The following is a 25,956-nucleotide window of genomic DNA, read 5'->3' as shown; positions in this document are numbered from 1 at the left end:
GAGTTCGTGCAGTTAAAGGAAAGCTAAACACCACTTCTTTTAGCTCATATAATATCCTTGATAAGTAATGTTTGGGAACCTCCAGTTGCCTCCAATTTATAATCTAAACTTTAAGGCTAACCAGTAATTTCTACTCCCATTTTTCCAAATCTAACTTACTCTGCTACAGGGATACCTGATTGAAATCTCCTAACTGTCCTTTTTTTTTTTTTTTTTTTTTTACTTCCTTCTTTAATGTTGCCAGAGATAAGTGAGAACACAATAGTACAAGCAAGTAGACTGAGTGAATTTTTTATATCAGAAAACATGAGTGTTGGAGATCGATAGATGTTATATAATAGCAAAGCTGTCTAAACAACAGCTTATAAATATCTGCAGCCTTAAGTACCCAAGTATGTAGGTAAAAAATAAAAATCTATCAATTCCATCAATATAGTAATCCTGCTGAGTTTTTCTATACAGCTCAGTTAATTCCTAAAAGGCAAATGTGTCAAAGGTGAAAGATTCCAAGAGAGATAATACTTCCAAGCAACCTGTGCTGGCATCTTTCTCTAGTGTTACAAGGGAGAAAGAAAGAATCATGGGAAAGCTGTAGTGGTCAGTCCATCCTACTATGTCTAGGTCAATCCAAATGGGGAGAACTAAAGGGTTTTGAAGCGTCCTCCATAAGATGCTACTTATACTCATCTCTGGGCCGTATCTTTGCCATTTTCCTATCGGATCTTTCCAGGAGACATAAATTTGTCATAAACTTGTAGGTTCTGAAATACACAGGTTCTGAAATTCACCAGTTTGTTGCCTACTGGTCTGCACAAGTCACCTAACCCCTCAAACCTCAATCCTCTCATGGGTAAACTGTACAGCCTATGTCCTAAGTTTGTCAAAGGGATTAAATGATAGAAGAATGTAACATGCTTAGTGTGGTCACCTGTACTAAATGCTCAGAATATGTTATTTTTAAATATTTGTTCTTTACAATCATGTTTATTTTTTTTAAAGATTCATTTATTCATTTGAGAGAGAGTAAGAGCATGGGGGGAGGGGCAGAGAGATGAGAGAGAGAGAGAGAGAGAGAGAATCTCAAGCAGACTCCCCACCGACCATGGCTATGTCCCAGGACCCCAAGATTCTTAGCTAAAAGCAAGAATTGGATGCTTCAAAAAAAAAAAAATAGAATTGGATGCTTAACAAACTGAGCCACCCAGCACCCCCTCACCACCACCACCAATCATCTGTTTAACAATTACTACCTAATACAGGGTTTGCTTGCTATCTTTTATTACTACACCTGGCACTTATATCAACACCAAAAAATACCAGTTGGCATGATCTTTGACTCTGTGCCCCTTTGCGCTGTTAGGATTCTGTGGGTCCTGCTTATCTCCCATAATATTGTAAGAAATTACAATGTACTGGCTGTCCACACTCTTCTCCTGGTTTCTCCTTACCCGTGTTTAGTACATGCACACACGCAAAATGCCCAACGAATGTTGTTGCTTTAGCTCTCTGACAGCTGGAGAGATGCAGCACTTCGAGGTTACGATATTTACTGCCTACGTTACACAACTGAGGACCTAGTTAACCAGCCATCCAAGGAAGAAAATAACAGGCTGATCAGAACTTATGGTAACAGTTCCTGTGGGTCGATTTCAGGATTCACCTTCTCACTAGTGTGTTAGCTCTTTCTCTTAGGAGATTCACTCTGTGGATACATGTCATAATTCCCTTTCAGGATACGGGCTGTGCTACAAATGGAAGCAGTAAGCAAGGAAGAGGCTGCTTACTTTCTCAACTTGGTAAATATCATACAAGGAGTGTCATCTCTGGTATGACAAAACAGTCATAGGACGTTTGCTGGATAAATAAAGGTCTCATTAGTTGGATGTTAGAGAAACTAACCTGTTTAGAGCCATGGAGGTTAACACAATAAAAATCACTGAATTAGGCCCATACTTAATTTAATTTATACTCAGTTAGCCCCAGTTAGCAAAACAGATGAAGTACTATTTTTCCGTAAGGAAAAAGTTCAAGTTGATTTTTTTAAGGAACTCTGACTCCTTGTAAATTCCTCTATCAAGGAAGTAAAGGGAATCACAAAACTGATCCTTAAAACCACATCTATACTTTTCTGCTGCTGGTCTTTTGTTATTTGCCTTGCTTTTCCTGTTTCAGGCTCCAGATTGTCTAAATAGAAAGGGATTTCAAGAGGCCATCTGTTTAGAACTGAGGTTTTAATCTTGCAGATTTCTGAAAACAAGCGCCCTTGTTTGGCATTTGGGGTGTCCTGTTGGGAAACATTCTGATGGAGAGCCCAAGTAGCCACTCCTTGGCACTACCACAGTCATTTCCACATGCTAGAGACAGGGGGATGGACACAGACGTTCACTTGAAAAGCTTATAACTTTTAGTCAAAATGATCAAAGCACCATCAGATAATCCTTGAGTCGCTTTGGGTAAAAGTCCTGCCAGGCATCCAGCACAGTGGGGAAGAGCCTGACTTAGCAGGCATAGTTCGGGGCTCCACACCTATATCCACTCCACCTGGGTGTAGGCCCTTGGACAGATCCCTCCACCTTGCTAACCTCAGGTCCATCATGAATAAAATGGAGACAGTGGCCCCTATCTCATGGGTTGTTGGATCAGGCAAGTTGTAAGCAGTGAATGTTAGTTGTTGCCATTATTAAGAACCCGATAGAAATAAGTGCTAAGGCAACTGGAGAAAGGAGAAATCTGTATTTTAGGGACCAGAAAAGACCTCTATGAATCAGTATCATATTTAGGTAGAGCATTCCACCCAAGTATAAGCAGCTGCACATTTATATTGTGCTCCTACTATTAAAGCACTTATTTAATATTAGTAATTGGCAGCAAGGTTATTGCAGGTACATTCCTCTAGAAGGATCCTTCTCTCCCGCATTTCTGGAAAATAAATAAATAACTAACTGTGTGTCTGATTAAAACCTCTTATCGCTTCACACAACAGACACCGGTTTGATTTCTCCTTTTAACTTCAGTGAGGTCACACTCCTGTGTTTGTGACATAGCAGCAGGTTGCCATGGAGATGATAGCTTTATCAGCAACTCTGCTTTGCAATGACTTCACAGCAAGGTTACCAGGAAGCAGATGGGCTGTGAAGGAGACAAACCCTCTTGTCTAAACACAAATAGCATTGATAATTAATTAGCTGAAGCAGCAGGGGAAATTATGAAAATGTGTGAAAGGTAAAAGGATTTCTATTTATTACAGATTTGATAGTTCTATTCCTCTTACCAGAGGAAAATCACATCTCTCCCCCTTTGGGAATATTGCGTGATCTAATGAATAAATGTGGCTTTAACTGGTTTGAGTATGCTGGGTTTCAGTTTCTGGACCCCTTGATTTCTTGGTTAAAGTAGCAAAATAAGTTTCTTGTGCCAGTCCAAAAGAGACATTGTTAAACAAAACAACTTCAGATTATTAAGATAATTAAAGGATTGCAGGAGCAACATATTTAGACTTCTATAGGCTCTATTTGAACACACCGATCCTCTTTTTGAAAATGCCTGTCTTGCTGATGAAGGCCCTTTATGAATTCTCTAGGGCTGTAAGAGCCAAACTATAGTCACACACAGACTGGGTGACTTAACAGAGTCACTTCCTCAAGTCCTGGAGGATACAAGTCTAGGACAAAGGTCTGATTTCTTCTGGGGCCTCTATCCTGGACTTGCAGCCCATTGCCTTCTCCCTGTGTCTTCGTATGGTCCTTCTTTTGTGCACACACATTTCTGGAGTCTCCTTGGGTGTTCTGACTTCCTTTTCTCATAAGATTACCAGTTGGATTGGATTAGGATGCACCCTAACAGCCTCATTTCCACTTATTCACCTCATTTCTACTTATTCACTTCATTTCCATTCATTCACCCCAATTACAGTCACATTCTGAGGTACTGGGGGTTAAGGCTTCAAAGTAGAAGTTGCGGGGGGGGACACATTTAAGCCTGTACCTGTCCAACTTTATCATTTGGATGACACAATTAGACAACACTGTATACAGAGTCTTTCCTAACCAGATCTCCACCTCTTTTATAGAATTTGCCTTCGGAAGTCTCAGTATAACCAGCAGACAGTGGAAACACATCAGATTACTAGAAGTTCTGCAAATACTCCATGCATCTAGATCCTCTACCTTTGCCACCTCTCTTCATCTTCCTTAGAATTTCTGCTCAGCCTCTTTTCAGAGATCACCTCCTCTCTGACATAGTTCCTGACCACTGGCCCCCTCTGGTAGATGTAATACTCCTCTCTTCCTCTGTACTTTGCACATAGCTTATTGGAGTGCTTCACATTGGTCTAATCGTATGCTGATGCACGTGTATTTCTCCCAGGGAATGGTGAAAGCAGAGAAGTGCTGAAAGGCGGGCTTGCATCCTTATTCTTGCCTCCATCACCCACATTTAACTCCATGCACAGAGCTTTGAAGTGTTTTCTGTATGCTTGGAAATAAAGCACTCAGTAGCTGGAAGGAAGGAAGGATTGATTTTTTAAAAGCAAAAACCAGAAACACACAAACCTGTCCTTGAGAACCTACAAAAAGCATAATAGATAGATAGGTGTATGGAAGTTTTTGCTCTCAAACACAGGTTATCTATGTGTCTGGACTCTTTCAAGAACATATTTTGACTAGACTTAAAACTCTTGATCCATCATCTTGTGCACCAGCCCTGCTGATAGCTCCACTGCATAGGAGTTGGGGTTTAAGGCTCACCTTTTCCTCCTATGGTAGGCACCTAAGACACAAGAAGAGCTGTCCCTGCCATCAGTGACAGTGAAAGAATAAACTCTGTGTCCCATCAATCTACTCATCGCTCCTGCTGTGAACAGAGACAAGAATTAGGGGTACTTCCTCTTTGCTTATATTCCCAGTGCTACAGAGCTGCATTATCTCTAGACCTTTTGCATTTTTGAAGTAGAGAAGATGGCTGGAGTCAGTCACATCACCCTGTCCCATCAACTGGTTACAGGAACTCTGCTGCACCTAGGTGGCCTGGTTATGTTGAAGTAGCAGATGAGGACTCTTCTTAAAATGTCCTATCTACACAGATTAGAAAAAGACATTTTGACAAAATCAGCCCCAGGTACAAATTTCTACTCTTAAATCCCTGATTATGATCTCTAGGTCTTGAAACTTGGTCATTTGCAAGGAAATTGGTTCAGTTTGCCATTCTCATTTTCTGTCTTTCTTCATTGTCCTTTATCACTCAGGCATGTACTGCCCAAAGATCTTTCCCCTCATATTTTTCTGCCCTATCTCAAATATTTAAAGTACATGTTAATGGATGCACATAGTTGACCTACAATAAATGTTAACTGAATAGCCGATTAAAATATCACTTCTCCTATTATTCTTGCATTAATTGTGATCCTATTTCTGAAATCATAGCTAAAATCCAGGTGTCTTTCAATTGATGGGATTTTGGACGGGGTATAAAAACTCTCCAAAGTTCTTGAAATTACATCATGTATCTTTAGCTTGGCTCTACATAGCAGCAAGGAATCTTCAAATACAGGATCATAGAGCTTTAGTTATAAAATGACTTTGCAGACATGTGTTCTTGACCAGGGACTCTAAACACACACAAACACACACACACACACACACACACACACACACACACACATTTTACTAATAAGTTCATGTTCATCTAAGATGAGACTACATAGTTTAACATGTTTTAATTAAAATATCATCCCCTTTACTTTGAATTGGAATATAAACTCATATCACATTATCAATACTCATTATCACAAACATCGGAAGCTGTAATTTATAGCTCTGTCTTCAAATAGTTAAAAATAGGAGGCAATTTAATTATTACTTCACTAGTATAGTACGTCTAGTATGAAAATAGCCCCAAACATCAAGCCTCAATTAAAAAACAACAGGGACACCTGGGTGGCTCAGTGGTTAAGCATCTGCCTTCAGCTCAGGACGTGATCCTGGAGTCCCAGGATCGAGTCTCACATCGGATCCCTGCATGGAGTTTGCTTCTCCCTCTGCCTGTGTCTCTGCTTCTCTCTCTCTCTCTCTATCTCTCTGTATCTCATGAATAAATAAATATAACCGTAAAAAACAAAACAAAACAAAACAACACAACAACAACAACAACACAAATACTTGGTAATGAAAGGTTAAATCTCGTTCTAAACTCGTTCAAAACTTTACAAAAATAAAACAATGATTAAGGAGTTAGCAAGTACTTGCTACATTCAATTCACTGAGCTAATTTCATTTAATTCCCCCTGCCTCAAAAACAAAACAAAACAAAACATCAAACTTGGAGAACAGAATTATTATTTTCTCCACCCTACTAATGAAAAAGACTTAATATTTGGCCTAAAGAGGTTATGTGACTTTAGTAGATGCCATGGTAATCTAAATTACAATTTTTCAGGTAGTTGATGTACATTCCTACCATTTTATGCTTTTTGCCGCTTTGTTAGAACTGTGTTGTAAGGAGAAATGAATATATTATTTATCCCTTCTGTTCATATATACTGCCCATTTACTAGGTAAAATCTCTGATAAAAACACTTTTTTTTCCTTTATAGGTAAAGAAAGCAGGACACAGCCCTCAGTGTAGGACTCTGGTCCCTTTCACCATCTTATCTGAAACATCCTGTGTCTCTGCCTTCTTGGTAGAAGGCATCAAGGGGGAGATGATGTATAATTACTTGTCTGGTAGGGTTTTAAATTATGTGAATAACTGTCTATCTGCAAGAAGAATGTAGCCATCTATTCTTTCCTCAGTTGGTAGGCGATAAGAACTTTGGGAAGTGAGAACCTTGAGATGGTTAAAATGAATGACCTAGAGATCAAATGATTTATGTTCATTATCTGATTTTCTCTGAGAAAATGACTAATTTCCCAAGCCTGCAAACAAAGAAAATGAAATAAACAACAAATTTTACAGAATCAAAGAGGATACGTTCAGTGTGAGCCAACTGTCACATCTTTAACCCTTCCATCTGTGGGTGTGCATTAGAAAAGGAGGATACAAACCCAAGCCACATCTAACTGTTTAGCTGGTAATCTGATTTTCATGTATTTGTAAGCTGGCAAGGCACGCTTGTCTGTCTCTGTGTGCAAGCATCGAGTTTGGCAATTAACCCCGTTCCCTTGTGCAATGTGTTTGCTGAGACCTCATGCAAAGCCACCTCAGAGGGGGCACTGTGTTGATGACCTATACTGCTCTAACGTTGATGTAGGAAGGGCAGCAGTCAGGAAGATCTGGGCTTTCTTCTCAAAAATATCTTTATGTACCTTCCTAATTGGACAGAGGTTGTTGGAGGGATTATTAAAATGGTATTCAATAAATTTTCTTAGTATGAGATGCAAAGGAATATGAACAAATAGAAACTTAGATAAAGATAATAGCACGTGGAATACTACAAAGATTATTTCGGTCATAAAGAAAAGCACCTACAACTTCTTTCAGGATAAAAACCCAAATTTAATGTGTCAAGGGAGATCTGGAATATCTCCCTCAGCCCCCTCCCTCAGTCCCTCTCACAGCTGTTATTTGGCTGATAACGATTGATCTCCATTACAGGTTTATGCAGAAGTGCATTGTATTTTTGTGGCTGAAATGCAAGGGGGCAATGAGGGTTTCCAGTGAATAGGGATACACTGATGAGCTTTGTCCACATGTTCTTCATTGAGTGGTGCCTTTGGTGCCTCCTTGTTCTTATTTGGGATGGGAGGATGGACAGGAGAGACACAGTTAGCAAGAATCTTTGCTTTCTGGACTGATTTCTCCACCTTAATTCAAACAACGTTCATGAAATTTCCCTGTCCCACAATCCTATGTCAGGATCTTAGAATGTCAAATGGTCTTTGAAGGGCTGAATAGTAGATAACTACAGTTTCATCTTCTTTGAAAATGGAGAAGTTGACAGCCAAATGTTGCCCCCTTCCTTGCTATTTCCATAGGAACATAAGAATCGTCTTTTTTTTACTTCCTCGATGGTGTGGTCATTCCTAAAGTACTGCAATTAAAGGGATTAGTTTTGGGGAGTTTCTTTTGGTGGGGGAAAGACGGGTACTCTTCATTTTCCTGGTTTAAATTCTTCAGACATGTCTCTTCTTATCATCATTTTTTAAAGCTTTATTGAAGTATAGTTGATATATGAAAAAAATCATGTATATTTAATGTATACAATGTGAGGAGTTTGGAGATATGCATATACCTGTAAAATCATTACCACAATTAAGGTAATAAAATGCCCATCACCTCCCAAAGCTTCCTGCTGACTGTTTCATCATTGTTGTTGCTGTTTGTGTAGGAACATTTAATATGAAAATATGAATATGTTTTCTTTAAACCACATCACTCTTATTAAGTCAAGGTATAGATTAATTTATCTTGCATTATATAGAGTAATTCTATCTCTCTATCTATCTCTCTATCTATCTATCATCTATCTATCATCTATCTAAATACCAGTAAGTACCAGCTCAAAATCTGTCTCTTTTAAATAATACTCAATACATTGAGATTTGATCATAGCTAAGAATTTTAATGATATCTTACCTTCATTTATCCCTCCTTACATTGAAGAAACATTGATTCAGCATTTATTTACATGTTAAGTACCACACTAGGCTCTAGTACCATGGTAGGCTCTGTCTCTTAAAGTCAGAGAGAAAGACTCAGAGATAAATATAAGATGAAGTTCTCGCCCTCAACATATTTTACCCAAACAGAATTTCAAGTGTAGAAAGATACCATTCAAAATAGAAACTCATTTCTTTAGCCAGAAATGAGTCAATCAAGTTGACCACCATCAGGCAAAGCACCTGGTACTCTCCTTTGGATTGCTCCCTTCCCCATCATCCCTTAGAATATGCCTCTAATTCTACCTCTCTGAACTTTCTTCAACCTTCCATGTTCCTTATTTCCATCTTCTTTTTCCCGAGTTACCCCTTCATAGATTTTCACTCTAAACCATAGAACTGCCATCCCTGAGTTTCTGGAGTCTAACACTGTACTCATCACCCCTCCTTCTCAACACTGAGAGTGGTCATTTAAATCAAAGTGGCACAATTTTTCTCCTCTCTTTCCATCTTTCTTTCTTCTTTTTGCATAGTTCTTTACTGTGCCTTCCAAAGAAGAACTTTAAGATGATATAAAAATAAAATTATAGGGCAGAACATACCAATCACTGTCGAAGTTCCTATAAGCTGGTAGTAAGGGTTTTACAAAGGATTGGATTGCTTCTTAATTACATAAGGAAACATATGCTTTGAGATCTTTTAGCAATATAGCTTTTTAGGGATGTGGCTTTATAGGACCTAAAATCTTTAGAGCTTTAATCTACTTTCACCAGCAGTTTTGGTTACTGGACCAAATTGTTCTGAATCATTCTCTGCCTCTGGACAATGCAAGTCAGTGAACCTCTCGGGCAAGAGAAGAGAGTGCCCTAGTTCACTGTTGCCTTGGTCCATTGTGCATCATTTATACTCACCCATGTAGCTGCTCCTCTTACTCCACTTCTGGTGGAGGCCAGGAGAGAGAGGAAAAAGATTATGTTATTCCTTAGTCACTTTTTAGAAAGGACAAAGTAAACAATACAAGTAGGCTGGTTTAGAGCATTCCTACTCCAAATGCGCTCCACTGATATAACATCTCCATCACCTAAGGGTTTGCTAGAAATTCACAATGTCAAGTCCCACTCAAGATGTATTGCATTAGAACCTGCATTTTAGCAAAACCCCCAGCGATTCACAGACACACTAATGTTGAAATAAAACTGAGAAGCAATGGCCTTGTAGATGCTTCCTTCTATTGACAAAGGGCAACAAAGGAAGTGGTGTACAAATTAGGGGGTCAAGAGACTCTCCCTTGGGAACAAATAGGGAGAAAAGCATAGAAAAGAAAGACATCTGCATGTGCATAAAAGAGAAAAAGGAGATGATATAAAAAGACAGACACAAGGAACAACCCTGACTTTTCAGTCCACTCTGGACCTCAGCTACTATGAGTTACTCTTAGTTGACTAATGGGCATATCTCATGTCTATATTCTACCTGGAATATTCCCAGAACGTCCTAAGGAGCAAGAAAATAATCCTTAACTTTCATTAACCTAAACATTAGGCTTGATAAAGTGCTCCTGATACTTCCCTCACTGACCAAGGGTTACGAAGCTCAGTAAAAGAAGTTCTCCTTATAATTATTTGAAGCTGGAATCCAGCAGTGCCATTTTCCCAGAAGTGGCACCTGTTTCTCTTGATCATTTGGGCATTCTTCATGTGGCATCATCCAACAGAATTGTTGATTTTCAGGACTAGAAGGAACCATACAGGACAGTCCATTTTCTTACCTGACACTGACACGCCTGCCACTATACAGATAATCACTGTCCAGCTTATGCTTGGATGAAATCCATGAAAGAAAACTCAAAGTCCATGCTTACGTGCTACTGAGCATTCAGTGACATTGCAGCTACCTTGCTCATTATTTGAGAATGTAAAACTCCACTGATGACATGTATCACCTTCTTCTCAGTCTGGTGTGCTTGCCTCATAAACGGTTAAGCTTTGGAGTAGTGATGCAGGGAGGGAGAAAGGCCCTTCATAAACAAACCTGTTTGCCTATGTATAAGAATATATAGTACTCATAAAAATGGTAATTAGAGCCTAGCCTTAGAGAGACACATTTCTCCCACTAATAGCAATAATAGTAATAATAATAATACCTTCCAAGATTTACCATTCCAGAGAAAATAATATTTGCTATTAATCTTATTATTAAGTTACCACTAATAATAATGATAGGTTGTTTGCTAAGACACTGGGCCTTCAGTGTAACTAAGTAAACATGCTTGGAAAGGGCTTCTCTGAAGGCATTTTTTTCAATTAATAAGGAAGACTGACAGATCTTCTCACAGCCTACTGCCAGGTACCAATTCATTGCCTCCCTTTAATAACTGCTTAATTTGCTTTCTTGTACTAATCATGTGGTGCAAATTGTTGGCCTCTGCCACCCAGTGACAAGGTGGATGGCATCTCAATAGGCTGAGTGGCACTGCTCACTGGTCCTGCTCTCATCCTCAGTCTTTCCCATCTCTTCCGCCCTCCTTCTGCCTATAACCCAGACACAGACCTGGCCTTTCATCTTGGGAAGCCATCCAATGACAATGGGAGAGGGAATTGGTCAGACCTCTAGAGCAACTGCTGAGGGAAGAAAGAAACACTACTTTGTGGTGTCTTAAGACCTCTCTCCATGCTAAAGAATGCTTATAAGCTCACAGCCCGAACTACCATGGTCTCATTAGAGACACATCTGCATAAACATTTCATTTTGGGGAGAGATTAAAAGTTATTTGAGGGAGATACTTTAAGACTCTCCTTTAAGCCCCTATAGAATTTTTTCCCCCTTTATGGCACTAATAGTTTGTTTCAACTGCCTCCAAGAAATTTTTTTTAAAATTATTTGAGAGAAAGAGAGCTAGAGTGAGAGTGAGAGTGAGGGAGAGAGAGAGCACAAGGAGGGGCAGAGGAGAGGGAGAGGGAGAAGCAGACTCCCCTCTGAGCAGGAAGCCAGAAGTAGGGCTCCATCTCAGGACCCTGAGATCATGACCTGAGCCTAAGGCAGAAGCTTAACCTACTGAGCCATGCAGGTGCCCCTAGGAACATTTTGTAATAGGTTCACATAGGAAACTTCATGGTGATCTGAGATGTTGAAATCGTTTGTCAGCTTGGAAATACTTCCCATTGCAAGGGGTTTGAAACTCCCCTGCCGTTACTTGAGAGTATCAAGAATCCTGATTTTATTGATGGGAAATAAGTCAACAAAAGCAGACAGAGGCAGGACATTAGGAATGTAGGGAGGTGTCCTGCCACTCAATTGGTTCTGCAGCTAGGAAACAGACCATATCGGAGAAAAGCAGGGCCTAATGAAGAGTTTTGCTCATATAGATTTGGACTTAAAGATCGTAGTGTTAGCAAGTACTTCTGAAACACACTCAATATCGAGCTAATAGTGATTACCTAAACGAGATACATTAAGAGGGGAATGTCTGTGGAATTGAATAGTAAACACTTCAAGATAATGCTCAATTACTAAAACTCAACTTGTACACTGGGTGCCTGGCATCAATATTGGGACCAAGCAAGTACATTTTGGAGGTGGGGGGAGCTCTTTGTGGAGAAAGGAGGAAAAAAAAAAAGAAATACAAAAGACCAACCAACCAACAAGCAAACAAAAATCAAAACAAACAAAATCTAAAAATATGAGAACTACACAGAAGCTTACAAAAAAAGTTTTCCTCTTCCCAACTGGCAGAAAATCCCATTCTCACTGCCAGCATCCTAGCTCACACCACCATATTTTCTTGTTGGGATTAATGCCCTGGTCCACTAACAAGCTCACTGACCCCAGCCTTGTTCCCTATGAGCCAGACAGAGTACTTTTTCTGAATGAAAAACCAGCTCAGGTCCTCAGCATCCCACTCCCTCCCAAGCCCGCTTATCCATTCCCTCCCTGAGTACTTATTTAGTCTCCACTGAGCACTGAGGATACAGAAAGAAAGCAGGATGAGCTTGACCCCTCCATCTGCACTCAAGGAGGACCTCATCGTGCAGTTAGGGATCAAGACCAAGTCTCTTGATGTGGCATACCAGGTTTGCACATTCCAGAATCTTGCTCATCTTTCCAACCTCCTGCATCATTTGTCTTTGGCTTTCACATCCCATTCTCAGACTCCTACAATCATTTCTATTTTCATTCTGTTGGCACTCTCCACACTCTCTTTCCTCTCCCATCAGCCCTTCCCTTTCCTACCCTTCCCTTCCATTGCCCTAGCTAACTGCTGATCCTCTCCAGTACACTCTCTGTCACCCTCTCTGTTCTTTTTGTGTATCTACTGACTCCACGAGACTGATAGGTCCCTCAGGCAGATCCAGTGTTGTTCATTGGCAGATAATTCTGGCACTCAGCATGGTAACTGATTTATGTCGATGCTCAACAATCATTAGTTGGATGAATTAATTACAGTTTGACCTTGTATTGCTGGTTTCTATGGGACTGAGAGAAATAGATTCCAAATTGTCCCCAAGGACAGGGGTTTATGACTATCTTCAGTTTGGTAAATACCATGCACTCAATAAATATTTGTTGAATGAATGAACAAAAGGATACATTCAACCAAAACTGGTAAGTCCACACGTAACAAGTGTGATCAGAACTGAAACTGAGCATCGAGCATCCTTTTGACAGGTAGAAATCTAGAACATTCTCACAGGAGATTAATCATCTTAAAAACATTAATTTTCAAATCCTGTTGTATACTCCAATTTTCCTTTCCTTCTCTTGGCACAGTGCAGACACTGGAGTTGAAGTTGTGAGAACCTTTCTACCTCTGAATTATGAAATGCCACATTGGCCAGCCTCTACCAGAAGCAAGGCAACATTAATGTTTGGAGGGCCTGCAGTATGGCAGTAGGATGATTTAAAGGGAAGAATAATCAGGGACTGCATCTTAGTAAATAAATCCAAGGCCCAATTTGTTTAGTCTTTCACCCACATTTTAAAAGGGAAATTAATATTCTTTTTTAAAAAGCAAATCAATACACACTGCAAACTGCTGACTTGGTAGGTTTTAAATGGAAATGTTTCTTTCGTTCCCAGCAGCCTCCCAGCTAATCTCCCTTTTCCCTCTCTCTCTCCATTCTATTCTGATACACAGAGCTATGAGGATGCCCTCCAAATATCAGTCACGAAGCATTCGTGAAGTTCTTGCTCCCTCGCACCTGGTACCACCTGGCTTTTGTGGGGATACAGACCATGAAAGACCTGCCTTTGTCTTCAAGAGGTTTATAATAAAGATGGGGAGAGGAAGCTCTCTTAGGTCACTCATCCGAAGAATAACAACAACAAATGTGTTCCAAGATACTGTGGTAATAACTATTTCAAACATCTAATTTCTACCCTCATGAATTTTCATGATTCTCCCATGACCTCTCTCTGTCCCCAGTGTAGAGGCACTAGACACTACTTGTCTAAAATCTCATTTAACCCTCGTGAGAATCCTGAGAAGTTTATAATATTATGATTATCTTACAGATTAAGAACTGAGATGCAGTTAAATGACCATTGCAAGACCCAACATCTGGGAAGGAGCAAAGCTAGTATTTAGAGCTCAGTTCTGCCTCATGATAAACTTTGACTCTTCCCATCATGTTCTCACTCTAGTAGTTGTCATCATTCTCTTTGGCAACACTCTACCATTGCTTCTTATGTCCTAACACCTCTATTGCATGGAGACCAAATGGATCTACTTGGCATCTCTGGAACACATTGGACTAAAGCATGTTTTCATGTCTTGGCTTGTCCACTCATCACCATGAAAAACTTAGAAGGTAACTCTGCACACAGATTCAAAACATAGTGTCTAAAGTTTTCAAAGTTTGACTTCATCTCTTTATACATATATGATCTTGGACAATTTACCTTATCTATTTGTGTTTCCTCCTCTGCAAAATTTAAAAAAAAATAATAGTATCCACACGTGTCCTTAACTATCTTTAACAGGTATTATATTTAAGGTTCAAAAAAAATAGTTCAAGGACAGAAATTTTATTTTTTAATTTTTATAAATTTATTTTTTATTGGTGTTCAATTTGCCGACATATAGAATAACATCCAGTGCTCATCCCGTCAAGTGCCCCCATCAGCGCCTGTCACCCAGTCACCCCCACCCCCCGCCCACCTTCCCTTCCACCACCCCTAGTTCGTTTCCCAGAGTTAGGAGTCTCTCATGTTCTGTCTCCCTTTCTGATATTAAGGACAGAAATTTTAAACATCAAATTGCCTTGCTCGATAGGAGATAATGGTAGAGATAGAATTAAATTGCATATACTTTATTTCATTATTTGTTGTGGAGGGAGAGGGAGAGGGGAAGCAAAAATCTCAAGCAGACTTCCCACTCGATGTGGAGCCCAAAGCAGGGCTCCATCTCACGACTCTGAGATCATGACCTGAGCCCAAATCAGGAATCAGATGCTCAACCGAATCACCCTGGTGCCCCAAATTGTATATATTTTAATACAATCTTCTCATTTGATACATAGAAAAACTGAAGGCTGCAAAGGTGAACTAGTTTGTCCCAGTGCACCCATCCAGTGGAGGAGCATTTCTAGAAGACTATATTATTGCTTTTGTCTCATAAGCAGTTTCTGACCGTGCTCATTTAGTGCACAAATGTTCTTTCATGCTGTAATCATAAAAAGCAGTTTCAAAAACAGCCCTGGTCCACTCATTTGCCCCATTTTAATCCATCTCTCCCTTGGAAAACATGCTGGTATGTCATAAAGCCCAAGTAAGCTTTCTCAACTGGGTCTTAAGATTTATTCAAGCTTTAAATCATTTTGAAGGTTATATGGAGAAATACAGGCACCCTCTCTCTCCTCCACACACACACATAAAATAAATGTTTTAACCATGAGCGAAAAATCTAGTTTAACTCATTTCAATAAATACGGTTCTGGCGCCATATGCTAGATGTTAGGGATAATAAGGCTGAACAAACAACACGGTCCCTGTTCTTTTAGGCTGGTTCACCGGGTTTCACACCTCACCTTGGGAATTTGCTTTCCTTTAATTAGTTTAAGTTAATAAGACCAAAATAAATATTTACTACTTGAATAGCAACAATTTTTTTGGTCTGGTTATGGAATGAAAAAAAAAAAAAAAAAAGAATGAGGTAAGACTACAGTAATTTGTGTTCCAAGTTTCTAGAAGCTCTTTTAAGCACATTATTTCCTAAATCTAAGCCTGATTCTTTCCCATCCTTTTTCTTCTGAAGTAAATTACTCTGCATATTAACCAAAGTTGTAACCCGATGACTCAGTTTCTATAGACCATAGAAAACACACACACATACACTCTATGAAGCAGATTATTTACATCTCAGAATATGTTTTATACAATGAGAACACTGATAGAATTCAGGATCTAGTGCTATTTTGATATTCTTCAGTGTGGGTACATAACATCATTGTCACTACCACTATTTTTGTTTTTTAGTTCTTACAGATCCCAAGCTAAAGACTTTATATAAATTATTGTGTGTGATTCTTATAAATAAATAGCATCATTATTTTTTTCTTTTTTGAAGTTCTTAAATCCAGTTAACAAACGTTAGATTAGTTTCAGGTGTACAATACTGGAAGTCAATAGTTCTGGCCATTACTCTGTGCTCATCGCAAGCGTGCTCTTTAATCTCCATCTCCTATTTAATGCAACCTCCATTCAAAATCAGCATTATTATCCCCACTTTACAGATGAGGCCATTGAGGCTTAGGCTCTATTAATGCACCCAAACTCACGTGGTTTGTACATGATCGAGCTGGAATGTGAACCTGGGGCTGCCTGACAAGGTTTTACGCATCTTTCTAGTCCCTAGGAGCTTTTTTGCACAAAACAGGTGTTCAAAAAGTCTTGTTTGACCTCGGAATGCTGAACCAGTAGAAAAGCAACAAAAATGCTATACTGTGAAATAAACTATAAAAGCTTAGCAGCCAGACTGAAAGAGCTGTTAAAATAGAATCCCTCGCGATTAGGCCTATATAGATTTGTGAAAGACCCTGAAGTAACTTTGTGGAAACTACACCAAACACACAGCAGTGAATTCTGAAGGGGTTTTGAACACATTTTTATTTCTATAGAAGAGGAAATAGAATTCTTAGTCATAATTCATCTAATAATGCAATCCCAGCTTTTCTCTACTGAGATTTTAGGGGGAAATAATAATGAAAGTGTCACAGATACCCCTATAGAAGACTTCTAGGCTTTGACCAAAACGAAATGACATTGTTTAATAGGGGAAGTGGGATGCCAAATGCTATAGACTCTATGTATAGTGCTCCCAAGCCAGATCATATTTTCAGAAGACATCTGGCTCAACAATTTTAATACTCCCATCACCGTCACCAGATTAACACATGCATATACACATGCGTGTGCACACGAACACACAGAACACACCTCACTTTGATGTGGAAATTTTCAGAGCTATCAAAAAGGGTTCACTGTTCTATACTTTTGCTTTTCAAAGTGTGGTCTATAGACCAGTATCAGTATCACCTGGCAGCTTATTGGAATTACAGATGCTCAGCTGCTACCCCAAATTTATTGAATTAGAAGCTGCTTTTTTTTTTTTAAAGATTTATTTTTATTTATTTATTTATGATAGACATAGAGAGAGAGAGAGGCAGAGACACAGGCAGAGGGAGAAGCAGGCTCCATGTAGGGAGCCTGATGCGGGACTCGATCCTGGGACTCCAGGATCGTGCCCTGGGCCAAAGGCAGGCGCAAAACCGCTGAGCCACCCAGGGATCCCCTAGAAGCTGCTTTTTAACATGATTCCCCCATGATTCGCAGTCAGTCAAGTTTGGAAAATGATGATTTACAGGGGGATCTGGCAAGCTTCTTCCTGCAGGTACTAAAGTAGATTGCAATGAGCTACTAACAGGAAGATCTACGATCATTTCAACCACCTGATTTTGCTGCTGCTGCTGCTGGTCTGCAATCTAGGTGAATGAGACTGAGCTAGGGCTCTGTAACCTTCTTTCATGCACTGCCGTGATGCAAGTGTTAAGAAGTTTTGGTAAGGATGGTGGATTCACACATGACAATCAAGTATTCCATTATGTGTCATTAAATCATGTCCATTGCGTTCTTTAAGATGCTCACTTTCTTGGGGTGCCTGGGTGGCTCAGGAAGCTAAGTGTCTTGCCCTTTGATTTTAGCTCAGGTCATGATCTCAGGGTTGTGAGATCAAGCCCTGCATCAGGCTCTGCACTGGGCACGGAGCCTGCTTAAGATTCTCTGTTTCCCTCTCCCTTTGCCCCTCACCCACAAAGAAAAAAACAACAACAAAATGCCCATCTTCTCTAGGAAGGTATTTCTGATTCAACTTGTTTTCAAGACTTTTGCATGTTTACATCTAAGCACCAATTCATGCTATAATGTTACAGTATGTTTATATAGTTTCCATTGCTTTGTGTTTATCTCCTTGACATGATAAAATGCTTCCAAGTCAGGAACATTGTAATCTACCTTTATTTTGTCCTGAAAGGAGAAGAGAGGTGGCCTAAAGAAAAATAAGGATTAAAAGAGAATTTAGAACAAAGTGCACATTGGCCTTCATTTCTTGGTGTTTGTTTTTGTTTTTTTTTGGTGGGGGGAGGGGGAAGTATTCTTGGATTTCCCATAATTGCATGAAGATTCCTAACCTTTGCTCCTGAGAGAAAATAAAACTATGTGAAGTGGTGTCATGGTTGCAAATGGAAAAGAAGCAACTCTTTGTTCCACCGCTCAGGAGCTGGTCAAGCAGATTTGCAATCACTCCTCACATCAGCACTTGAGCCTGGTTTGTGGACATGACCACAGCTGTGTAAATCCTGGAGTGGCAACGGGGGACTAGGAGCTCAGTGTTCGCTTCCCAAGGCCTTTGTTTCATTTAGGTTCTCACCTTATGAGTTTCACTTCACAGTGCTAGGAGTAGAGATGAGACTTTCAAAGTGGAATTCACTCAGAACCATAGCGTTTCTCCTCATTTTTAGGTCACAACTGAAATTGGGTTTTAATGTGAAATTTGCCTTAGGCTCAGCAGATGGTTCCCAAACATCACAGGCATCAGTTTGCCTTCTGTACATTGATGTGGTTATAACGGAGTACAAAACTGCAAGGGAATTCACTTACTGTCCAAATCTGCCCTTCCCTCCCTCTCTCTTTCCTCTATATTTTCTATCAACTGCTGCTCTAAGACACACCTTGCTGTGGTCAGCCCCGGGCCAATCACCATGTTTATAATGAGAGATGAGTGTGGGTGGGAAGAGAAGAGGGAAACATTTCTATGTTAGACTTAGTAGGCTCAGATCATATGTTGATTTTGCTCCTTTAAAAAATAACCCCTTTCAAAATTTGGGGTGAAAAGGTAGGCACATTGGATAGTGGATTTATTTACTCTGATACTATTTCTGATAATTCTCATCTATAAAGCATCTTGTGGCTGTGCTTCCAACCTTTCTGGACATCGATATTAATGCTCCCAGCTCCTGGCAGTAGCTGGTAGAGGTATCATTTCATAATTCAGATGTAAAAATTAAAAGCCAAGTGCTAGAGGGTATACACAGTAGCAGAATGCATCCATTCAATGGTTGATTGAAAGCCCTTCAGAAAGCCAGCCTTTCCCAGCTCCCCTTTAGCAAAGATATGCAAAGTTACCAGGTAAATAATGGTGGCCCAGAAATTCACTCTCCTTTACTGAAGAAAAGCAAAAATAGAACTATAAAGGACACACGTTAGTTCCAGAAATATTTTCTCTTTGAAGATCTTCAATCGGATGTTCAATCAGTACACAAGAGGAGGGACCTCTGGTCAGTCCACCCCACCAAGAGAACACCTGACCAGCACCCGGCCTGAGAGTCAAAATGTGCTCTAGTCAGCAGGGAGCTGACATCATCGGGTGTCCTAGCAGTTTTCTTCTTGTTCCTATTGGTAACGAACTCCATGGAGAAAGGTCCCATGATTGCCTTCATCAGTCACCTGCACCAGTGTCTAATTCCTCTTTTTACCAACAAGCTGTCCCTTAATACCATATTGCAGGGAACCTGGACCCTTCTCTGCAGAGTGAACGACTGGGTCATCATTATTCTCTTCACATAAATCCTTTTTTTTCCCTTCAAAAACAGATAGGTCCCCAAATCTGAAAGATTCAGGAACCTGAAAAGAGTATAAGAATGATCTTAACTAATTATAAATTAAATGATTATTAAATTAAAATAATTTAAAAAGACACTTCACCAATCCAACACTGTAAGTGCATCCAGTCAAAGCAATAAACTACCTTTGCTACATCACCATGTCTCAGTAGAGTGGTCTCCTTCTACCAGCTGATATTATTTTAGTGTTGGAACAAACAAAAGTAGTAGAAAAAGGATTAGTGTCCATTATCTTTGCCTCTTCTAGTGTTTTTGTTTGTTCTACTTACTTTATTGTTTGTTAATGTTTTGTTTTTGTTTTTTTTTTCTTTCTTTTTTAATTTTTTTCTTTCTTTTTTTCTTTGTTTTGTGGTTTTTATAAGGGGGTTGTTTTTGTTTTCTTTTTTACTCTCCGGATATCTCTGGCAAAGAACAAAAAGTGGGTTCTTTTCAATTCTTGCCATGGTTCTATTTTCTTGACCTCTTCTTTTTGTGATTTAAGATGGTCTGCTTCAAAAACACAACTGTTTTCTATAGAGACTCTATGCCAATGTCCACATCTTAATAATTATTAAAGAATTGATTATTTGAGGAATTTCATAGTTACTTATAAAGCTACATTTAAAATGAGGCTTCTTAAAAGGATATGCCAGGACAGGTGTTCCCATGATGTTTTTTGTTTTGTTTTGTTCTGTTTTGTTTTCATGAATCCCAAAATAGGTAAGTGCCTCTTGCTTGCTATTCATGTAATTCTAGTAATTTCTGTCCTAATCATTGCTAAAGTGATTTTTCTAAAGAACCAAAGCATGCATTGTATCTTAAGAGAGTTTATCTCTCCTTTGTCTTCTGTTTCATTTTCTTTTTAAAATCATGTTGAAAATGTGATTCCATATAACTCCAGGGCCTCAAGCAACACGTCTGCTAGGCCCTAGCAAGGACAGAGTATAGACTAATTTTCAAAAGGTGCAACAATTTCAGGGATTGGAAAACACAAAGTTCAAAAAAAAAAAATAACATGAAAACAGGCTGTCCATCCTCAGCCTGTTGCAGATGTCCGTGGAGAATGTCAGTACATATTAGTTGCTTTATTTTTAGCATGGCGGGTTTCTCAGTTAAAGGAACTCTTTCTGGGGTACCTGAGTGGCTCAGCTGCTTAAGGGTCTGACTCTTGATTTCAGTTTAGGTCATGATCTCAGGGTCCTGGGATCCATCCCCACATCAGACTCCACACTCAGTGAGTCCGCTTGGGGGTTTTTCTCCTTCTCTGTCTGCCCCTGCCCCTGCCCCTGCCCCTGCTCATGCTTTGTCTTTCTCCATCTCAAATAAATAATTTTTATTTAAAAGGAGCTCTTTCTACCCTGTCTCTTCATCTTGGCATGAGTGAGAAGCCAGGGATCCAGGAAGCTTACAATAGCTACAGGCAGTGTTTGTGTTGCTCAGAGCCAGGCCGGGCGGCTGAATTGGTGAAGCACTGGAAATATTTGTTTGGTTCAATGTCTGTGGTTAGGAGGAAGTCTATAAAACAAGATGAACAAGAGATTTTATAAAGCGTGGCAAAATAAAACGGAGGATAGGTTGGGGCAGGAGAGAGACAAGGAGAGTTTGCGTTCAAACTTGGATTTAGATTTTATGTGAGGACAGCTCAATGTACCTGCAGAGATGAAACCTTTCATTCTTTTTGCAAAGGACAATAAAAGCTCAAGACTTCAAACAGCCTATGAAATGCTCCTGCCACATCTCCAATTGTGGCCTCTTCCCACTACTCTCATGGTCCGATCTGATGCAGCTTCAGTCCTTGGGCACCACAACAGATTGCTCACCACCCACGCTTTCTTCAATACATGAAGGCAGAGGAGAGAGATGTGGGTGACTCTTGCAGAGGTGAAGAGGAGGGAAAAATAAGAAGGCCATGCCTACTGGGATTAGCTTGTACACACGTACGGTTTCTCTTTCCTTTGTTTGATGGCTCTGTGAGTGTGATAGTTTTAAATAATGTGAACGGCACCATTCTCATTATTCGATTAGCTTGATAAACTTTGCCCCAATTTCACGGTATTAAGTATCAACATGAAATCTGAAAGGCTTTATCTGGCTTTGTTTGGCTCCAGCGGGCACAGTTTACTTCCACAATGATGTAAGGCAGTGGGAATGTACTAGTCTCCTGAGTTCACTTGTTTAAATAATGTTCCCCTGACCTTCGATGCAGGCATCAGAGAGCACAACAGGCAGCTGCCACTTTAGGGACCTCTTTGGTAGTGCTGCCATTTCTCTTCTGCACACACAACCGTCTCCTGAAAGTGCGCTCCACTGCCATCATAGTCCTGCTGCAACAGTAGTTACAGAGTTTTCTGTGTTTCTGCACAATTTGGGGGCAGTTTCATCATGGAAACAGCAGGAAGACTGCTAAAAACATGTCCTAGATTTCCTACCTGCGATGGGATTAAATAAGTGGAAGTGAACCCAAGTAATAGAATGAGGTTTTCAAACCATGTCCTTTGTTAAGTAGTCTAATTTTGAGGTCATAAAGAAGTGTCAGAATTTGCATTAAAATCCAGGGGAAACAGTTCTGGGTTCTAGAAAGAATGTGTAATGTCCGAGAGAGAAAAAGTAAGAGCAATTGGCTTACCAAGATGTAGGTCTTTCCCCATGGTTGGAAAAATGCAGAAAAAGTTTGCATTGTAACAAAGGACTAGATGAATTCCTTGAGCTGACTGGAGTTTGCTTTCACTGTTGTTTGGCATAATTGTAATTCCAAGCAGGCTCAAGTCAAAATAGAACACTGAATTCTTTACAAATTATGCATTAACTCAGCAGGGAAGCTGTAGAACATAAGGTTCCAGAGCCAAGAAGAATTGACCTCAAATCCCAGCCTCAACATTTATAAACTTGGTGACTTTGGATATGTTACTTAACTTCTTTTCTCTTCTCTAAATGGGAATGATGATTATGATTCCTATGAAGGTTATTGTGACGCCCAAGTGATATAATGCCTAATAAGCCTTTGCATGGTTCTTTGACATTTAGGAACTGCTCAATAAATAGTATTTGAAATTAGCTAAAAGCTGTCTCATATTTTTAGTATTCAGCCAATATCCCTAAAAGCTATAGCTAAAAATCTACCTTAAACCCTATCATTTTATTTCAATACTGAACAAATAATGAAGGGGGTGGAAAACCATGTTAATTATAATTTCTTATAGACATTTACTCACCATGGACCTTGATTCTTGAGGTTTTTCATTCTACAATGAAAATGAGTCTAACTTCAACCATCCATCCAACAAATCGGCAATGAGAACTTCCTGCTTATGAGACAAACTGATAGGATCCCTTCTCCTGTGTGCTCACCCGTTCTAAGCATTCGACATACTACATAAAGAAGAGAACTTAATTCTAAAACTCTCCGTGTGTACTAGAATGCAGCTACTTGTGAGCAGCCAATCTTAATTTGATTCCTGAGATGCCCAGAAAAAAAAATGTATATATTTTAATAAAATAAACGCTAGAAATATCAAACATTGATCCTAGTACAATATATGTACATTTATACAATTCAAATTATAAAAGCCAGGCTATAGCAAATTCTGCCCAATACTTTCTAACTATTCACTGCAGTTTGAAGAACTTTGCAAAAGAATGAAATTCTTAGTATAGCAGTTTTACATTAGAATTTTCATAGGACTCAGACTTCAGTAGGGGTGACTTGGGCATTAGAATTGAGCATGGGAGGCCTGTGTCCCTCATCTGCACTTCATTCAAAGCAGTTCCTCCTCTTTTATCCATTTTATATAAGTAGGTTATATAGAATATAATCTGAATAGACTGTCTAAAAAGAAGAGTTTTCTGCTAATAAAAATCAGTCAAAGAAATAAACATTTTGAAAACTGTGGCCTTAAGTAAGTTCAGTCCAGGGACTTTTTTCTTTAACATTTCCAAAGCTTACCTGTCACACAAAATTTACAGCAGCTTAATGTTTCAGCATTGTGTCAAGGACTACTCCAAAGTCAATGCTAAATCCTATCCATTCTATAGCACAGATTTTCTCTGTCTTGTCGTAGGAAACTTCTTATTTATGTATTCTGAACAGAATACATACAATACAAAGAATTGGCCATCTTACAGAGGAATACACGGCACTTTAAAACAGATTCCTATGTGTGTATGCACATGCATGTGTGTTTACAGGACTTGAGAAGACAGAGTAAAATTTAGGTATTAAAAACTACATGCAAAAAAAATATATGTATTACATAAAGTTTGAGGGGGTGTTGCTTTAGTTCTCCTTTGGCTTGATTTGATCTTCATAATGACTCCACTTAAACCCCAACTTTCCCAGATGCTGTTGTGAAGATCTAAGCACAAGTTTTTGTTTTTTTTTTTTAATTGTTTCTTTCTGTGCTTTAGGAATTTACTAATTCATTCAATTCATTACTAATGAATTAATTACATTAATTACAATTAATTACTAATTCATTCAATAAACTTTGCTGAATTCCCACCATGTTCTAAAGAATGTGGAAGGATGAGACCAGCCCATTACCTAGTAGAAAATAATTATTCAATATGTGCTAAGAAGTATTTTCTTCTTTGAAAGGTACCTCAAGGTCATGAAATATAACCACATCCCTGCTCATGGAGGAGTGAGTACTCAGGTGGCAGTGCATTTCTGAAGCCAAGTGTTTAACAAAAGGCCCCAAGCAGTCTTCATTGTTCTCAACTTCTCAGAAAAAAAATCATGCTCTCTCCAAGCATTTACTAAATTAACAGAATTCTAACTTGGTGTAGAAACATATTTACTTAGTATAAGTTGGCCTTCATTATGGAAGTGAATGCCATGTGAACCCAGGTGTAAAACAGGACAGAGCTCCCAAATACCCTACAAACACGCTTCTAAAAATGATAATATGAAAGATTCATCTACACTGGTACTTTTCCCAGTACAGGAGCCATTCCCTGTGACTCAGGAGATTTAGGTTCTCATCAAAAGGATAACGGCTAACACAGTGAAGCAATAATGACTAAATGGTACCCTGAGTTATTAATGCAATTTCTAAAAAGGCCTAGCTCGTTATGAGAATATGGCTATCAAACAAAGCAAATTTGGCTTCATAATACTTTGCACATACTGCGTGTCTTTAATGCTTGGGGCTTAAAAAACTGTGAATGCATTTGGCTTAGTATTTGGGCTTTTCTGGTATATTAGTTTTCTATTATTGCTGTAACGAATTATTGCAAACTTGGTGGCTTAGTACAACAAGCATTTATTACCTTGGGGTTCTGTAAGTCAGAAGTTTAACATGGGTCTGACTGGGTTAAGATGAAGTTGTTGATAGGGCTGCATACCTTAATGGGAACTCCAGGGAAAATCTATTTCCTTGCCTTTTTTTTTAACCTGTAGATGTTAGTCCTCATTCCTTGGCTCCTGGTCCCCTTGCTGCACCTCAGAGCAAACAATGTTGCAGAACTCTGATGCTTCTCCTTTTGTTCTCTGACTGCAGCCAGGAAAGGTTCTCCCCTTTTAGTGACTCATGTGGTTAGACTGGGCACACCTGGATAATCTAGGATAAGCGATCTGTCTCAAGATTTTGAACTTTAGTTACATCCATAAAGTCCCTTTTGCCATGTAAAGTAACATATTCACAAATTCTAAAATTTAGGACATAGACACCTTTAGGAGGTCATTATTCTACCTACCGCATATGGCATTGGATGACTGGCCTATTACAGTTAAAACACATGGCTGTAGGTCTGAAAGCTCCATTATGTAGCCATTAAAGAAGATCTGAGCTTTTCAGAAAGCTCTCCTACTATATATGTCCTCTCAACCTTTTCCTCCATCTGTAAAGTGAACCAGTTGGACAAAATGATCACTAGGTGCCCTTCTAGTTTCAAAGGCTGGGAAAGCCTTAAGGCCATATGGACTAAACTTTATGTATACATAAGCACATACATACTGCTCTTTGATAAATTTAGAGGATTCAGATTTCGAGGCAAATTAAAGATTCAGAAAGGATGAAACAGCAAAGAACAAAAAAGGTACTATCTAGGCCACATGATCTCTGTACTGGCTAGTCCCCACATACAGAATTGTGTTCCTTAGGCACTGATTCTTTTTCATTTTCTTTTTAATTTTTATTTTAAAGAGAGAGAGAGAGAGAGAGACCACAAGCAGGGGGAGGGGCAGAGGGAGACAATCTCAAGCTGACTGC

At 39.3% G+C, this 25,956-nt stretch overlaps 1 long non-coding RNA gene across 5 annotated transcripts; it reads left to right on the top strand.

Moving 5' to 3' along the window:
* Positions 1 to 3,057: 3,057 nt before the first annotated feature.
* On the top strand, positions 3,058 to 23,209 carry LOC144305097 (uncharacterized). 5 transcript variants are annotated; one of them, XR_013372123.1, is made up of 6 exons: positions 3,058 to 3,222; positions 6,590 to 7,066; positions 13,729 to 13,936; positions 14,106 to 14,401; positions 21,434 to 21,684; positions 22,948 to 23,209. It is a non-coding gene; the product is annotated as an uncharacterized LOC144305097 (long non-coding RNA). The 5 variants fall into 5 exon arrangements; XR_013372125.1 differs by lacking the exon at positions 21,434 to 21,684 and having other exon boundaries at positions 22,948 to 23,207; XR_013372122.1 differs by lacking the exons at positions 21,434 to 21,684; positions 22,948 to 23,209 and adding an exon at positions 15,113 to 18,173.
* Positions 23,210 to 25,956: the final 2,747 nt, after the last annotated feature.

Source organism: Canis aureus, chromosome 35 (assembly GCF_053574225.1).
Source record: "Canis aureus isolate CA01 chromosome 35, VMU_Caureus_v.1.0, whole genome shotgun sequence".
Classification (NCBI taxonomy): domain Eukaryota; kingdom Metazoa; phylum Chordata; class Mammalia; order Carnivora; family Canidae; genus Canis; species Canis aureus.
Note: the sequence above shows the minus strand (reverse complement) of the source record. Positions and strands in the feature narration are given on the sequence as shown.